The 17,412-nt window shown below is 47.1% G+C and overlaps 2 protein-coding genes across 20 annotated transcripts in view; both read left to right on the forward strand.

Moving 5' to 3' along the window:
- Positions 1–17,412, forward strand: part of SUB1 (SUB1 regulator of transcription) — a 731,929-nt gene that overhangs the window by 617,508 nt on the left and 97,009 nt on the right. Inside the window, exon 1 of one of the 19 annotated variants that reach the window (XM_050793875.1) lies at positions 2,925–2,928. The exons of the other annotated variants lie outside the window; for them this stretch is intronic. The gene's annotated coding sequence lies outside the window, so the exon portion shown is untranslated. Of the gene's footprint in view, positions 1–2,924; positions 2,929–17,412 lie in introns of those variants that run through there. 19 annotated transcript variants of the gene reach the window in all.
- TARS1 (threonyl-tRNA synthetase 1) overlaps positions 1–17,412 on the forward strand; it is a 1,036,507-nt gene that overhangs the window by 53,457 nt on the left and 965,638 nt on the right. The window lies entirely within an intron of this gene.

Raw genomic sequence — 17,412 nt, forward strand, 5'->3', positions numbered from 1 at the left:
CTGGGCCCGACCGGGGCTTGATTTTTATTGACTGCTTTCTGTGACATGCACCGGTGGGTTGGCTGGGTTTAATGTATAGAACTGGGCCAGAAAGAACTGTGCTTTTAAACACAGCTGCTCAATGTCTTTATTTGTGAAGTATCAAAGCACCCAACTAATGTTTGACGTGCATAGACTAAATCTGGGGATGCCACCAGAGCGAGGACACTATTACCTGTCGCACAGTCCTGCTGCAGCTTCGAGAAGGACTCTGCACCTGCAGATCCTTAAAAAAGCTCTGTCTGGGTATCAGATGGAAGAGGGGTGAAACACAAGAATGTAAAAACTCTCAACTTTCTATCGTCCTTTGCCTCCACCACGAGAGGGCGCCTGGATTTCCGTCAGAGACCTGACTTGGTCCTGGGCGGGAGGCCAGGCTGGAATAATTACTTCCAGGTGTGGGGGGCTCGGTGCCTCTTCCCAGAGGCCATAGAAATGAAACCTTCAATTGGCCAAATGGATTATGTCATTTTGACTATTGATTCTGCCCTACGGCTGCTGGTTCTAACCCAAGTTTATAACAGTCACTGCGTTAATAATTGCATTTAACTCTTGATTGTCCTAGCTTTCATTTGAGAATTCTTTGAGCCGGCTGCTCAAAGAATTTCTTATGTGTTTACTTTTAGGCCATGTCATCAGCCTTCTGCAAATATGGCAAAAACTGAGTGGGAGAGGAGGGTATCATTTGTCCTCAGTTTTGTCACTAAAGACTGCATCACAAAAAGGCCCATCCCTTTGTAAACAGAAAGAAAAGAGAAAAATGGTACAGAAATTCCTAGAAGCAACATTCCATCTTTTGTTTGTTGGTTTCATTTGTTTCATTTTGAGGTTATGAGCAGATGGCCCAGCTGCATCAATAACAGAGTCAGAGCTTACTAGAAAAGCACAGAGATTTAAGAGAGTGGGCGATGTTAATAGCTCACCCCATCTCCCTTTGCACTATTTCTCCAAGTAAAGTCTGCCTCCTGCCTGCATCTGAGCTGCTTGTAAAAATGCAGCTTTCCGGCCTGCAACCCAACCTAAGGAATCAGAATCCGGACTCCTGAATCTGCATTTTTAATAAGTTCCCTAGTTGATTTCTTTATTCTTTTTTGAGGCAGGGTCTCACTCTGTTGCCCAGGCTGGAGTACAGTGGCATGATCCCAGCTCAGCTAACTTCTACCTCCTGAGCTCAAGTGATCCTCCCACCTCAGCCTACCAGTAGCTGGGATTACAGGTGGGCACCACCATGCCTGGCTAATTTTTGTATTTTTAGTAGAGATGGGGTTTCACTTTGTTGCCCAGGCTGGTCTCAAACTCCTGGCCTCAAGTGAGCCACCTGCCTTGGCCTCCCAAACTGCTAGGATTACAGACATGAGCCACCACACCTGGTCCCCTAGTTGACTTCTTATGGCTATACATTACATTTGAGATTAGAGGTAAGCCTCCTGGGGTGAGGCAAGAGGGGAGATGTGACACCCAGGGATAATATTTCTGCACCAGGATTCAGGACCTTACCCTGAGACAAAGGTCACATATCCCAGGAAGCTGCCCTGTGGAAAACAAAGCAGCCAGTAGCTGGGCCTGAGGAGGAACAGAGGCTGTGAAGCTACAGAAGCTGGACTCAGCCTCACTGGGAGCTACAGAAGCTGGACTCAGCACCACTGGGAGCCATCTGGATGGAGAAATGGGAACTCCAGAAGAGAATGTGAGGATTCCCTGTTCTCTGCCACTTAGAAACACCCGGCAACCCCAAGTACAATGTCCAACAGTGTTGATTCTATCTGCAGAGCACCTCTGAAAAATTACTTTCCATAGTGCAGGAAAACTCCTTAATTGCACTTCCTAGAGTTTCACCAAATACAGCTTGATTTGTGTGGGATTTTTGTTTTGTTTTTAAATCTTCTTTTTAAGTGCAAGTCCCCTTGGGAAAATGGAGCTCTTGTTCAGACCTTGGAGAAGATTTGCTTATTACCTCTCATTAGATAGTTGTGATCTCTTACCCTAAGAAGCAAATGAAGCATTGTTGTTGAATTGAGAAAAAGAGGTAATTTTAGAGCCTGGGGAAGCTTAAGGGGTAGAAGAATGGGAACAGAATATTAATTCTAGGCTGGGTGTCGTGGCTCATGCCTGTAATCCCAGCACTTTGGGAAGCCAAGGCAGGAGGAACACTTCAGCCTATTAACCGTGGCGAATGTGGGGGTCTGCAGCAACCTCAATTCTTGCCTCCCCAGAAGAAAGAATTTGACCAAGGGGCATAAGGCAGAAGGAGAGACCGAGGCAAGTGTTAGAGCAGGAGTGAGTTTGTTAAAAAGCTTTAGAGCAGGAATGAAAGGAAGGAAAGTACACTTCAAAGAGAGTCAAGCAGGGGACTTGAGGGATCAAATGTGTGGTTTGACCTTTTGACTTGGGGTTTTACATGTTGGCATACTTCTGTGGTCTTGCGTTACTTCTCCCCCGATTCTTCCTTTGGGGTGGGCTGTCGGAATGCGCAGTGTGTTTACTGGAATTGTGCGCATGCTCACTTTGTGTCTCTATCTATATTTCTCTTCATGTCTCTCTCTGTCTCTGTATCTATCTATCTATCTATCTATCTATCTATCTATCTATCTATCTACCTATCTATCTATCTACATATACATATACATATCTCCAACCTGGGCAATATAGTAAGATCCTGTCTCAAAAAAAAAAAAAATGAACATGATGAGAGAGAGAGTGGCAGAGACAGAGAGACATGAAGAGAGAGAAAGAGAGACACAAAGGGAGAGAGACAGTGAGTCAGAGGGAGAGACTTCATTGGCTCACGCCAATGTCAGGGCTGGCAAGTCTAAAATCTTCAGGGCAAGATGCCGGGCTGGAGACCGAGGGAAGAGTTGATGTGGCCATAGTCCAAAGACAGTCTGGGGGCTGAATTTCTTCCCCAGGATGCCTCAGTCTTTTTCTCTTAATCTGTTTAACTGACTGGATAAGACTCACCCACATTATGGGGAGTAATCTACTTTACTCAAAGTCCACATCTACAGATTTAAATGTTAAGGAAGGCATCCGAATGCCTTGACAGCATTGATTTGGGGGAGGCAAAGGTAATAAATAGGAAATAAAGCAAAAGAAATAGAACAAGGGGCCGGGCGCAGTGGCTCAAGCCTGTAATCCCAGCACTTTGGGAGGCCGAGTCGGGCGGATCACGAGGTCAGGAGATCGAGAACATCCTGGCTAACACGGTGAAACCCCGTCTCTACTAAAAATACAAAAAAAAAAACTAGCCGGGTGAGGTGGCGGGCGCCTGTAGTCCCAGCTACTCGGGAGGCTGAGGCAGGAGAATGGCGTAAACCCGGGGGGCGGAGCTGAGATCCGGCCACTGCACTCCAGCCCGGGCTACAGAGCGAGACTCCGTCTCAAAAAAAAAAAAAAAAGAAATAGAACAAGGACAAAATACCTTCACAGCAACATCCAGACTGATGTTTGACCAAAAACTAGGTACCATGGCCTTGCCAAGTTGACACATAAAATTAACTTTCACAGGCTCTTAATCTTCAACCTGGACAGGACACATCTCACTTCTGCTCATGGGTCATTGACTAAAGTATATCACATGGCCACATCTAACTTCAAGCGGGCAGAGAAATGCAAATCCTACCATCTACCCAGAAGGAGAAGAGTCAGAACATTTGTGAACAGCCCTAATGGCCGCCATAATCCTCATTTCACTAAGGGAGTGCAAGCACGTTCTGAGTCAATTTGGTATCCCTTTCTTTCCCTGGGTTCCACCTACGGAGGTGGTAGGAGGACTCACATATGCCATGGCAGTAGATGATTCCTGGACCTGGTTCATTATCTATTCAGGTTGGCATGTCTTGAGACATCCATCTGTTTGCAGTTGTCTGCCTACCACATTTCAGTTTACCGGGCTCCATGAGAGCCAGTCACTTCTGTGGGCATATCAGCACCTTTCTGGGACAAGCAGGAATTATACTGTTCTTCCTGGGCCATCCTAAGTCATAAGAAATTATTTGAGGATGGGGTGGTGGAGTCTGCTAGTTGCCCCCAGTGTCTGTTCTCTTCTTCTCTAGATATTATTATTACTTTTTTAGAGACAGGATTTTGCTATGTTGCTCAGGCTGGACTCGAACTTCTGGGCTCAAGGGATCCTCCTGCCTCAGCCTTCCAAGTAGTTTGGACTATAGGTATGCACCACTGTGCCTGGCTTAGAACACTCAATTTTTAGCTGGGCACACATCCAGAATAATGAATACAATTCCCATACTTCTTTGCCGCTTGGTCACGAGTCTAGAGTCTGGTCACTGGGATATAGGCAGTGGAGAATATATATATAACATCTATTATGGGACCTTAAAGGCCAAGGCTGGGCTTTTCTTCCTTATTTTCTTCTTCCTGCTGTCTGGAGCATGGATGAGATGACTGGACTATGGGCAGTCATTTTGGAGAATGAGGAGACTTTGGGAATGGAGGTCATACATAGTAAAGCAAAACTTGGAGTGCTACAGCAAGCCTCGATCACCAATCTGCTATGTAAAAGGCAAATTTACTTCCTACCTGTTTAAGCCACGTGCTTGATTTTCTGTCACTTGCCGAACGTAATGTAATGATAGCACAGCAAGACTTTCCATACCTGGCTGGGCGCGGTGGCTCATGCCTGTAATCTTAGCACTTTGGGAGGCCGAGGCGCGTGGATTGCCTGAGGCCAGGAGTTTGAGATCATCCTGGCCAACATGGTGAAACCCTGCCTCTACTAAAAATACAAAAATTGGCTGGGCGCAGTGGCTCACGCCTGTAATCCCAGCACTTTGGGAGGCCGAGGCGGGCGGATCACAAAGTAAGGAGTTCAAGACCAGCCTGGCCAATATGGTAAAACCCTGTCTCTACTAAAAATACAAAAAAATTAGCTGGGCATGGTGGCACATGCCTGTAGTCCCAGCTACTCAGCAGGCTGAGGCAGGAGAATCGCTTGAACCCAGGAGGTAGAGGTTACAGTGAGCTGGGCTCGTGCCACTGCACTCCAGCCTGGGTAACAGAGTGAGACTCCCATCTCAAAAAAAAAAAAAAAAAATTAGCCAGGCGTGGTGGTGCACACCTGTAATCGCAGCTACTCAGGAGGCTGAGGCATGAGAATCTCTTGAACCCAGGAGGTGGATGTTGCAGTGAGCTGAGATCATGCCACTACATTCCAGCCAGGGTGACAGAGTGAGACTGTCTCAAAAGAAAAAAAAAAAAAAAGAATTTCCATACATGGTAGGAGATAGATCCCTGAGCATTGATGAGGCCTCTCCCTCACTGAGTGGTATGAGAGGCAGTGAATCCGTAGCTCCCAACTGCCCTGCATGTTCCCACCTCTATGGCTACACCTCAGAGAGGAGCTAAGGATACATCCCCTCACCTACTTGAATCCTCGTGTGTATCTTTGGCACTCTGTTTGCCAGCTCAGATGCCAGCTGAAGAGAAAGTAGTCCTGAGGTGTATACAGCTTGTCATTCACGTCACTCTTTGACCCTGCCCTGGACTTTGATGAAATGACTTGTCTTTATTCAGGTTCCCGCTGAAGTGTCCTGAAATGAGGATTTGAGTGCAAGTATGAATCGTTGATTCAGGAGATAATTGCGGGAAACTTATTCTCCATAGGGAATGGAGAATAAGATGGGGAGGTAAGGGAAGCCAGTGAAGTGTGCACATGAGTGAGCAAGCACCTTTCTCCCACGGGCAGCTGGCGCTCACTCCTGGGGAGAGCACTGGGAATTGGGCAGGGCATGCCTCAGAATGATCCCGAACATCATCCTTCCTGAGGGTCGAGGACTTTGAGATCCATAACCACCAACTCTCTGTTGGCCAAAGGTTGCTTCTACAGGCATTCACTCTCCAGCACTTCAGGATTGCTCCAGCTGCAGGCCAAGCAGCTTCCTGTGGCCAGATAAGAGTCTGAGAGAATTTGTGGGTGTCAGAGGTGAACCGCCTTCAGAGTGTAGCCACAAGTGTCCGGGGGATCTGGGCAGGGCACTCATCCATGCCGGCTTTCCTCTAATTTATTCTCCAGTGTGAAATTAATGTGATTAGGCCAGGCTCGGTGGCTCACACCTGTAATCCCAGCACTTTGGGAGGCCAAGGCGGGAGGATCACGAGGTCAGGAGTTCCAGACTAGCCTGGCCAACATGGCGAAACCCCGTCTCCACTAAAAATACAAAAATTAGCTGGGCATGGTGGTGCAGTCCTGTAATCCCAGCTATTCGGGAGGCTGAGGCCAGAGAATTGCTTGAACTGGGGCCTGGGAGGCTGAGGATGTAGTGTGTCAAGATCACCCCACTGCACTCCAGCCTGGGCTACAGAGCGAGACTCCGTCTCAAAGATAAAAAAAAAAAAAAAAAAGAAAGAAAATCAATGTGATTTGAGAAGGGGAAGAAAGCCTCTCCTTCAAAAAAGAAATTAACTTTACATAAAATGAAAACACTAAATAACTACCTAGAACTTCTGTTTTCCAGGTTCCACACAATAAGTTCTTTGCCGGGACTAGCTACATAATTTTCAGGGCTCAGTGCAAAATAAAAAGGTTTGGGACCTTATTCAAAAATTATTAAGAATTTCAGGATATTGACTGTAAAGTGTTAACTAAGTGCAGTGCCCTTCTCTGTACAGGAACGTGCAAATGTGCAGGTCACACACCCATGAAACCTACTGGGCTCCTACTCGGGAGAATTGATAATATCTTGTAAATTGTAGGGTTCTTTGGAAGATCTGTTAGTCCGAGCTCAAAGTTTCCATCTTGGATCTTATGCTTCTCCCCTCAGCTTTCTTTCACAGATTTTTTCCTGCCTCTGATTTCTGACACTGAAAATCCAGGAAGATTAGAGCTCTCTCGAAAGTGCCTCAGAGCCCGTCTTCCTGTTTTTGACATGAAACAGCCCCTTTCCTGGATTAACTTCATGCTAGATGAAGTCATGCAATATGGTTAGTGTGGAAGACAGGGTTTTTGTTGTTGTTGTTTTGTTGTTTTAAATTTGTTAGTTGTAATGAACTCGGCCGGGCGCGGTGGCTCAAACCTGTAATCCCAGCACTTTGGGAGGCCGAGACGGACGGATCACGAGGTCAGGAGATCAAGACCATCCTGGCTAACACGGTGAAACCCCGTATCTACTAAAAAAAAAATACAAAAAACTAGTTGGGTGAGGTGGCGGGCGCCTGTAGTCCCAGCTACTCGGGAGGCTGAGGCAGGAGAATGGCGTAAACCCGGGAGGTGGAGCTTGCAGTGAGCTGAGATCCGGCCACTGCACTCCAGCCTGGGCGACAGAGCGAGACTCCGTCTCAAAAAGGAAAAAAAAAAAAAAAATGAACTCGTATGCTGTTCTGTAGGTCCCCGGCTCTCCTTTTATTGTCTCCTGAGTTTTGTTCCGCCTTAGTCTAGGGGTTGAGGAAGCTGTTTAGGTCAGGCCCACAGAAATTCTGGCCATGGGCTAGTGCATGGTCCAAGTGAGACATAATGGCAACTGGAACGGGGAAGAAGCCTTGGAGATAGAAAAGGGCTGATTCAAGAGAGAGGAAAAATGTACAATCAATAGGAGTAGGTGGTGAATTGAATAAGAGTAACAAGGGTATCAAGGACTTCCAGCTTGAATAGAACATTGTTCCTCTTGTTCATGTGCTGGATCAATATTTAATGAATTTCCCCCACCTATCAGGCACTGTCGGACTGTTTCAGATATTTAACCCCTTCCCCCCTCATCATTATTGTTATTATTTTTGAGACAAGGTCTCACTCTGTCACCCTTTCTGGAGTGCAGTGGTGCAATCTCAGCTCACTACAACCTCTGCTTCTTGGGTTCAAGTGATTCTCCTGCCTCAGCCTCCCAAGTAGCTGGGATTACAGGCATGCACCATCATGCCCCGGCTAATTTTTGTATGTTTAGTAGAGATGGGGGTTTCATCATGTTGGCCACGTTGGTCTCGAACTCCTGACCTCAAGTGATCTGCCCACCTCTGCCTCAAAAAGTACTGGGATTACAGACGTGAGCCACCGCACCCGGCCTGATCAGGAGGTGGATCTTAAGACTCTCCCATGAGAGGGCTCCCACCCTATACCATGGGGGAAGGAATGTTGATGTCATGAAGCTTCCATAAAAACCCAAGAGGACATGGATCAGTGAGTTTCTGGGTATCTGAGCTCCTGGAGGTTCCTGGAGGGTGGTGCCCAGGGAGGGCATGGAAACTCTGTGCTGCTTCCCCCACACCTCGCCCTATGCATATCTTCTCCTGTATCCTTTACTATATCCTTTATAATAAACCAGTAAATGTGTTTCTCTGAGTTCTGTAAGTCACTCCAGCAAATTTATTGAACCCATAGAGGGGGGTCATGGGAACCCCAACTTGAAGGGGGTCAGTAAGAGGTTCTGGAGGGCCGACCTTGCAACTGGTGTGGGGGGGGGTTCGGGGGGGCAGTCTTAGGGACTGAGTCCTCAACTTGTGGGATCTGACACCATCTCTGGGCAGATACGGTTGGAACTGAATTAGAGGACCCTCCCTGGTGTCCATTGCTTGGTATGTGGGGAGAAACCCCCACACATTTGGTCACAGAAATCTTCTGTGTTGATGATTGTTGTGTGAGAGTAGAGGAAAAACATGGTTTCAGGAGAGTTTTTCCCTACACAGTTTGATACACTGAATGTCCCTAATTTTGGTGAACACCCTTAAAATTAGTGCTTTTGGGGGAAGAAGGGACTAGATTGATGGGTTTTTCCGGGAATAAAGAGAAGAAAAGAAGCTTGAGAAGCTTTTTATTGGCTGGGCATGGTGCCATGCCTGTAATCCAGCACTCTGGGAGACAGGAAGATTCCTTGAGGCTAGGAGTTAGAGACCAGCCTGGGCAACAAAGCGGGACTGCCACCTGCCCCCAATCTCTACAGGAAAAAAAAAAAAAAAGCTAGCTGGGTATGGCAGAGTGTGCCTGTAGTCCCAGCTAATTGGGAGGCTGAGGTGGGAAGAGTGTGTGAGCCCAGGAGTTTGAGGCTGCAGTGAGCTGTGATTGCACCACTGTATTCCCACCTGGGTGACATGATGAGACCCCTGTCTCAAAAACAAACAGGCTGGGTGCGGTGGCTCACACCTGTAATCCCAGCACTTTGGGGAGCCAAAGCGGGTGGATCACTTGAGGCCAGGGGTTCAAACCAGCCTGGCCAACATAGCAAAACCTCATCCCTACTAAAAATACAAAAATTAGCTGGGCGTGGTGTCATGCACCTGTGATCCTAGCTACTGGGGTGGCTGAGGCATGAGAATCTCTTGAACCCGGGAGACAGATGTTGCAGTGAGCCGAGATTGCACCAGTGCACACCAGCCAGGGCAACAGAGTGATACTCCATCTCAAACAAACAAACAAACAAACAACAATAACAAAACAAACAACAACAACAAAAAGAACCTTTTATTCGTGGAACCCAATAGAAAAGGTGGAGAGACACACACACACACACACAAAATTAAATTCTACAGAGGCATCCACCTATCCCTGTGCCCAGTCTGCCACCCAGAGGTTTGGTTTCAGTTTTTAGTAATTACCTGTGTGTCTAAATACACACACTGCTTGCTGTTTCCTGGTTTATCATCTTTAGACATTATCTCTTGACTTCCTGTTGTGAAAGATAAGGATTTAACTTGTTCACACTCCTGCCCCAGTAGAGCTGTATCATTATTTTTAGTTCCTCTACTGGTTTCTAACAGTAAGTAATGGACTGGAATCTCTCCTGTTCTAGTAATTTCAAGGAGTATCTTCTTCTCCCTCTATTGAAACAGAAAGAAAGCTTACCTTTCCATTAAACACTTCTGTCCATCTTTTACTTCCCAATTTCTGCCATCTGTCGTTTCACTTTCACCTCGTCAGGCTGATAAAGCTTTACCTTCTGTTCTGTATCCATAGTTGACTCCTCCATGCTTTGTCTGTAGAGCTGGATTCTAAAAGGTGAACATCTCCAGGGGAGGATGGGAGTAGGGATGAAGGTTTAGGGGTTTCTCTGAGAGAGGGCCTGACCTGAAGGGACCACCTGGACAGGAATAAGGGACTTTTCTTTAAAGGGTTTTGTTCAAGAACCCAGGAACTGGGTGGGAGCTGAGTTGTTATCTGCAGATTGTTATGCCCAGACCGTTTATTCCCCGAAGAAGACCACCAGAGTCCAGAGTCAAAGCTAAGCAGCAAGGATCTTTATTACAGGTTCGAACCTGGAACTCTCCCTCGCTCGTGAAACGAGACGGGCAGGAGAGCTCCCCCACTCAGCTCCGAACAATGTTATATAGTCTAAGAAAAGTGGGCATAGAGTTATTATACAAATCAGATATATGATTGGCTAGTGTTTGAACAAGGCGATTTGGCTAACTATGATTGGTTCCTGCCATTTCTGATATTTTGGTTCAAACTTTGAGGTGGGAGAGCAGGTTTATGGCAGCAAGAGTTTATCTTACTTAAACACGTCTTGTGACCTTGCCTCAGAACTTACAAAATCTCTGGTATGTGCAAAACAAAATCTCTGGTACGTGCAGAAAACCAGGTACTCACAGAACTTACGAAATCTCTGGTATGTGCAAAGATTAGAGAGCAGAACAAGGGTGTAGCGGGTACACATCTATCTTTGTGTCCTTTCAAGATCAGTGGTCCTTACGGGTCCTTACCTGCCCCCAGGGGCTCGGCTGGCTCTGCTTCCCACTGACATCCCTTGAGAACCATCTCTTTAATAGTAGCCAGCATCTCCTTCAATGTCAGTGCAATCTAGTGACTCCTATCCATCTCCAAACCTTTGCTCAGCCCCTATATTACTTTTCCTGTAAGGTTAACCCACACTTCATAACACCCTGTGACTTCAATAAGCCCCAGAAAAGGAAGCTGTAACCTGAAATTCATGGGGTGGAATCCCCCTACATTGGTCTTGGAGTTTGAGAGGGTGGAAAGGTACCAGCTTATGACTTCCCTATCCACCCACCTAGGACCGGAGCAGTGGCTATCTAGACATTTTCCCTCTTACACAGACCTTTCTTTTCCTTTCTCTTTTTTTTTTTTTTTTTTTTTTTTGAGACAGAGTCTCGCTCTGTCACTCAGTTGGAGGGCAGTGGCACGATCTCGGCTCATTGCAACCTCCAGGGTTCAAGCAATTCTCCTGCCTCAGCCTCCTGAGTAGCTGGGATTACAGGCACCTGCCACAGTGCCCAGCTAATTTTTGTATTTTCTTAGCAGAGACGAGATTTCACCTCATTGGTCAGGCTGGTCTCCAACTCCTGACCTCAAGTGATTTACTTGCCTTGGCCTCCCAAAGTGTTGGGATTACAGGCGTGAGCCACTGTGCCCGGCCCACAGATGTTTCATTGAACTCTTTGTTTTCCACTTCACTTCACCATCTGCCTCTCCTACCTACAGAATGTTGGGAGGCCTTTTTCTTGGTGTTTGACACGTTTTATGGCAACTTTCCGCCAGATAATCTTTCTTTCTTTCTTTCTTTCTTTTTTTTTTTTTTTTTTGAGACGGAGTCTCCCTCTGTAGCCCAGGCTGGAGTGCAGTGGCCGGATCTCAGCTCACTGCAAGCTCCGCCTCCCGGGTTCGCGCCATTCTCCGGCCTCAGCCTCCCGAGTAGCTGGGACTACAGGCGCTGCCACCTCGCCCGGCTATTTTTTGTATTTCTTAGTAGAAACGGGGTTTCACCGTGTTAGCCAGGATGGTCTCGATCTCCTGACCTCGTGATCCGCCCATCTCGGCCTCCCAAAGTGCTGGGATTACAGGCTTGAGCCACCGCGCCCGGCCCAGATAATCTTTTAAAGATTGTTTGTTTAGCAGACATCTTTGGAAGCCAGAGACGTGTCTCCCTCTGGGTCAGAGGACAGTTTTGTTTCCTGACCTCTGTTGTTGTAGGAAAAGGGGTCCTTGGGAAGTTTTCACTTTTTAAAGCGTCTCCGGAAAAGTTTCTTGTAAAGCCCTGGCTGTTAGAGCCAGGCCAGCTACCTTTGATATGCAATGCAAGCCATTAGAAACTGGGTCCACCCAAACATGGAGATTCCTTCCACCTTCTTGCCCTTTCTTTTTTTTTTTTTTTTTTTTTTTTTTTTTTTTTTTTTTTTTGAGACGGAGTCTTGCTCTGTCACCCAGGCTGGAGTGCAGTGGCCGGATCTCAGCTCACTGCAAGCTCCGCCTCCCGGGTTTACGCCATTCTCCTGCCTCAGCCTCCCGAGTAGCTGGGACTACAGGCGCCCGCCACCTCGCCCGGCTATTTTTTTGTATTTTTTTAGTAGAGACGGGGTTTCACCGTGTTAGCCGGGATCGTCTCTCGATCTCCTGACCTCGTGATCCGCCCGTCTCGGCCTCCCAAAGTGCTGAGATTACAGGCTTGAGCCACCGCGCCCGGCCACCTTCTTGCCCTTTCTCCACAGGTTCCTGGCAACATGGCTGCCCCAACATATCCCCGCATGTGTATTTGCATATTAAACGGCTGGGGTGGGAAGGCCAGCTTTTTCTCGGGCTACATGAATGACATGCCTAGTCAAACCAATCCCCTGAGCCCTATGCAAATCCAACACCGCCTCCTCTAGCCTTTGCTTATATACCTGGCTGGTATCCCTGGCAGGTGGAGACCTCCTCTTTTGGCTTTGGAGCCCCTCCCCCTTTGTCTCTGTACAGGGAGCTTCTTCCTTCTGTCGTCTCCTTTCCTTCTTGCCTATTAAACTCTCCACTCCTTAAAACCACTCCACCTGTGTCCATGTACTTTTATCTAAACCGACATGAGGACCAAGAATTCTGGTGTTCCTCCACTATTCAGAGCCATATCACTGTGATAAAGACAGTGTCAGCCAGTCACGGTGGCTCACACCTATAATCCCAACACTTTGGGAGGCAGAGGCAGGTGGATCACCTGAGGTCAGGAGTTCGAGACCAGCCTGGCCAATATGGTGAAACCCCATCTCTACTAAAAATACAAAAATTAGCCGGGCGTGGTGGCGGGTGACTACAGTACCAGCTACTGGAGGCTGAGGCAGGAGAATGGCGTGAACCCAGGAGGCAGAGCTTGCAAAGTGAGCCGAGATTTCACCACTGCACTCCAGCCTAGGCAACAGAGCAAGACTATGTCTCAAAAAAAAAAAAAAAAAAAAAAAAAAAAAAAAAAGATAGTGTCTTCCTCTGGGGCAAAGTTGGGGCAGGTGTGCTAGCGGTTCCCTTGGAAAACTGGGGGTTTCATGAACTCAGTGTTCCTCAGGGGCAGTATTCACCTGACCAGCACTGGTATTGCCCCCATGAGGCTTGAGGGCAAGCAGAACTGATGCGAACATTGGGGTCATGCTGTCTGCTGTGTTCTGAGTAGTAAATGACATCTATTTGGGAAAGTGGGGCAAGCCAGCGGACCCAGCAGCTGCTATCTGTGGACAGCTTGGCCGCTTGACACAGACTCTCTGAGGGGCTGCCCACTTTCTTCCCTGGGTCAGGCACACCCTGTATTTTAAAGGTGGGGACATCCTCCACTCTCAGGCCTCTGAAACCCTTAGCTGTTGACACCTCCTTTGCATTCTCCTCCTTTACAGTCATTTTAATGAGGCATCGGGTGGTGGGAGTGGTAATTATTCATGTGTGTGCTCAGATTACCTAGTTGAAGCGGAGCTCATTTGCATTTCAATATACTAAAGAAATATATCAAGAAAACTTTTTGAGATTTTCAGCAGCTTTGTAAATAGAATACAACATTCAATAGTAAATTGCAAAACATAATGCATTGTAAAAAGGGACATTTTTGCTGATTCCAGAATTTCTCTCTCCTGCATAGCTTCTCAGATTTACGCCACAGGGATCAGCAGAACCTTTTAAAGATCAGAGGCTGAGTGGTGTTTTTCAGAGGCTGCGAAAAGTGGAGAGCAGGGGCATGATGTGCTTGCTTCACTGCAAATCTGAGATTGTGACTGCAGATTGGTTTGCAGAACATCATTCCATGAATTCCCATATGCAGGGGCTGGACAGCAGAAGCCTATAAGTACTAGACTCTTTGGTAGTTAGGCTTCCTCAGGAGACCCTACTCTATCAGAACACCCACTGGGTGAGACTTCAAGGTAGAAGTGTGAGACCCTGGCTGAGGGGTCGAAGGCAGCATCTTCTGAAAGCACCCCTAGGGGAGGTTTTATTTTTTCTGACACAGGTGTGGTAAAGTCTCTATTGTTTCATTTCTGGTTTCATGGGTATGGTTACGGCTAACCTGTACAGCATCTTTGTATTAATTAGAAAAAGACACCTAATTTTGCCTGAAGCACCTCAATTCCATCTGTAAAATACATGAACTCCTTGTATTTTAAAGGCAGCAATTTCCTCCACTCTCAGGCCTCTGAAGTCCCTTACCTTGATACCTCCCTTCCATTCTAATATATCAATCATTAGTATACCAGTGTATTAGAATAAGACTCCATCTGGTGGAAATTGTAAGATGTCTACAATGTGACTACCATGCGCTGGGATTATAAAGAGAATCCTGGTCAGAGATGCCAAGAGGCATGTAGTGGCAATAGTGAGGTTCTTGTTAGAAGATCCTACCAGGGTGGTTCCCTAGTTCAAAGCTGGTCCCTTAGTCCTCTCAAAAATGCATTAGCAGGCTGGGCACGGTGGCTCACATCTGTAATGCCAGCACTTTGGGAAGCAGAGGTGGGCAGATTACTTGAGGTCAGGAGATCGAGACCAGCGTGGCCAACACGGTGAAACCCCGTCTCTACTAAAAATACGAAAAAACTAGCCGGGCGTGGTGGTGGGCGCCTGTAGTCCCAGCTCTTCTAGGGAGGCTGAGGCAGGAGAATGGCGTGAACCTGGGAGGCAGCGGAGCTTGCAGTGAATGGAGATCACACCACTGCACTCCAATCTGGGTAACAGAGCGAGACTCCGTCTCAAAACAAAACAAAACAAAACAAAACAAAAAAACAAAAATTAGCCGGGTGTGGTGGCACACACCTGTAATCCCAGCTACTCAGGAGACTGAGGCAGATGAATTGCTTGAACCCAGGAGGCAGAGGTTGCAGCAAGTCAAGACTGTGCCATTGTACTCCAGCCTGGGCTACAGGGCAATACTCCATCTTGAAAAAAAAAAAAAAAAAAGCATTAGATTACCTAATACCTTTGAATTAATCTCTTTGTGTTTAAACTAGTTAGAGAGGGTTCTTGTCTGCCACTAATAATCCTAACCAATACAGACACAAAAGACACAGAAAGTAGAAACAGTGATGGGGCCAAGGGAGAAGAAAACCAAATGAGTCTTTGGGGTCTGTAGGAAGAAAAGAAGGGTTCCATTGGAAGAAACCAAGAAATAGAGAAGTCAGCTTTCACTTAACTGATGAGAAGACAGAGTGAGTTCCTTGAAAAGGACTCGTAGTATTCACATGTAGGGGAGTTTTACAGGTTCAGTAGAGGAGAACAAATACATTCACTTGAGAAATACATTCAATAGAGAATTTTGAAATCAGCAAAATATCCTTCTTATGATATATTATGCTTTGCAATTTACTAGTCAAATGCTTTTAAAATAAATAAATCTATAATCCCATAGGTTTACCCCTGTGTTGGAAGAAAAGTAGTTGTCTGATCTGTGGCACACATGGATTTGCTGATGGAGTACAGACACCGAGTCTGAAAGGATGTCCATGAGAGGGTCCACAAAGCAGCTGGAGATTTGTGGGTGGTCCTGAGACAGGAATAATACAGCATGGTCACAGGAGAATAAAAATTCCAGACAGCAGTTTCACATGACTGAAGGCTATGGGCTAAAAAGACTTTGCAAAACCACTGTGTGGGCCGGGCGTGGTGGCTCATGCCTGTAATCCCAGGGCTTTGGGAGGCCAAGGTGGATGGATCACAAGGTCAGGAGTTCAAGACCAGTGTGGCCAACATAGAGAAACCCCGTCTCTACTAAAAATACAAAAATTAGCTGGGCATGGTGGCGCATGCCTGTAGTCCCAGCTACTCCGGAGGCTGAGGCAGGAGAATTGTTTGAACCTGGGAGATGGAGGTTGCAGTAAGCCAAGATTGCACCACTGTACTCCAGCTTGGACAACAGAGTGAGACTTCATCTCAAAAAACAAAAACAAAAACAAAAACAAAAAGGGGCCGGATGCGGTGGCTCACACCTGTAATCCCAGCGCTTTGGGAGGCCGAGACGGGCGGATCACGAGGTCAGGAGATCGAGACCATTGTGACTAACACGGTGAAACCCCGTCTCTACTAAAAATACAAAAAATTAGCTGGGTGCGGTGGTGGGCGCCTGTAGTCCCAGCTACTCAGGAGGCTGAGGCAGGAGAATGGAGTGAACCCGGGAGGCGGAGCTTGCAGTGAGCCGAGGTCGTGCCACTGCACTCCAGCCTGGGCGACAGAGCGAGACTCCGTCTCAAAAAAAAAAAAAAAAAAAAAAGAAAGAAAGAAAGAAAAACCATGTTGTTTTTTTCTGGCTAAGATAGGCCGGATCTGCCTGGGCACGGTGGCTCATGCCTGTGGTCCCACCGCTTTGAGAGGCTGAGGCCGGCGGATCACAAGGTCAAGAGTTGGAGGTTTCACCAACATGGTGAAACCCCATCTCTACTAAAAATACAAAAATTGGCAGGGCATGGTGGCGCATGCTTGTAGTTCCAGCTACTCGGGAGGTTGAGGCAGGAGAATTGCTTGAATCTGGCAGGCAGAGGTTGCAATGAGCTGAGATCCTGATTCCTTGAATTCCTGATCTCTACCTCTTACGGTGCTCTGCCTTCTCTTAACCCCTTGCCCTTTTTCCTCAATTTAAATTGCCAGTCCCTCAGCTTCATCCTGTTCTTTCCTGGATGGATCCAGGGCTTTGAGCCAGGAGAGTGCTGGAAAAAGAGGGCCTGCTCTCAGGGAGTCGCAGAGGGAGGGATCCAAACATTGGACACTTCCCAGCTTCACACATTTTTAGGTTATTATGTTAAGAAGCCTGTCTGCCTCATTTTGTTATTCTAGTCTATTTTGCATTCAACCCCAGGAGGAAGAAGGGTAAAGGAGAAAAAAAAAATCCTTCCTGCCACGAATAAAATGTAGCAGATGTTAGCTGATGATTACAAAAAGACAGTAAAGCAGGCCAAGAAACCGTGGGAGGGAGGGGGTGGACCACAGCAGAGGGCGGGGGAGTGGGTGTTCGTGGAGCTGAATGTTCAGGGCAGATGCTCCGGAGGATTAAATTACACCGAGAGTGAGGCTGCTGGTGCCGTCCCTCAGCCCTGCTCTGTAGCGCTGGGAGCTATTTCAAGCCAGTGAGAAAGAGAGTCTGCACTGTTTGTCTCTAGGAGGCACTTTATTTCCTTCCCTGTTTTGGAAAATGATACCTAGCTCTGCATGTATGTGGGTGCCCTTTTTTATGAAGTGCTACTCAAGGACCCAAAAGAAGGAACAGTGGT

This window comes from Macaca thibetana, chromosome 6, assembly GCF_024542745.1.
Source record: "Macaca thibetana thibetana isolate TM-01 chromosome 6, ASM2454274v1, whole genome shotgun sequence".
NCBI classification, from domain to species: Eukaryota; Metazoa; Chordata; class Mammalia; order Primates; family Cercopithecidae; genus Macaca; species Macaca thibetana.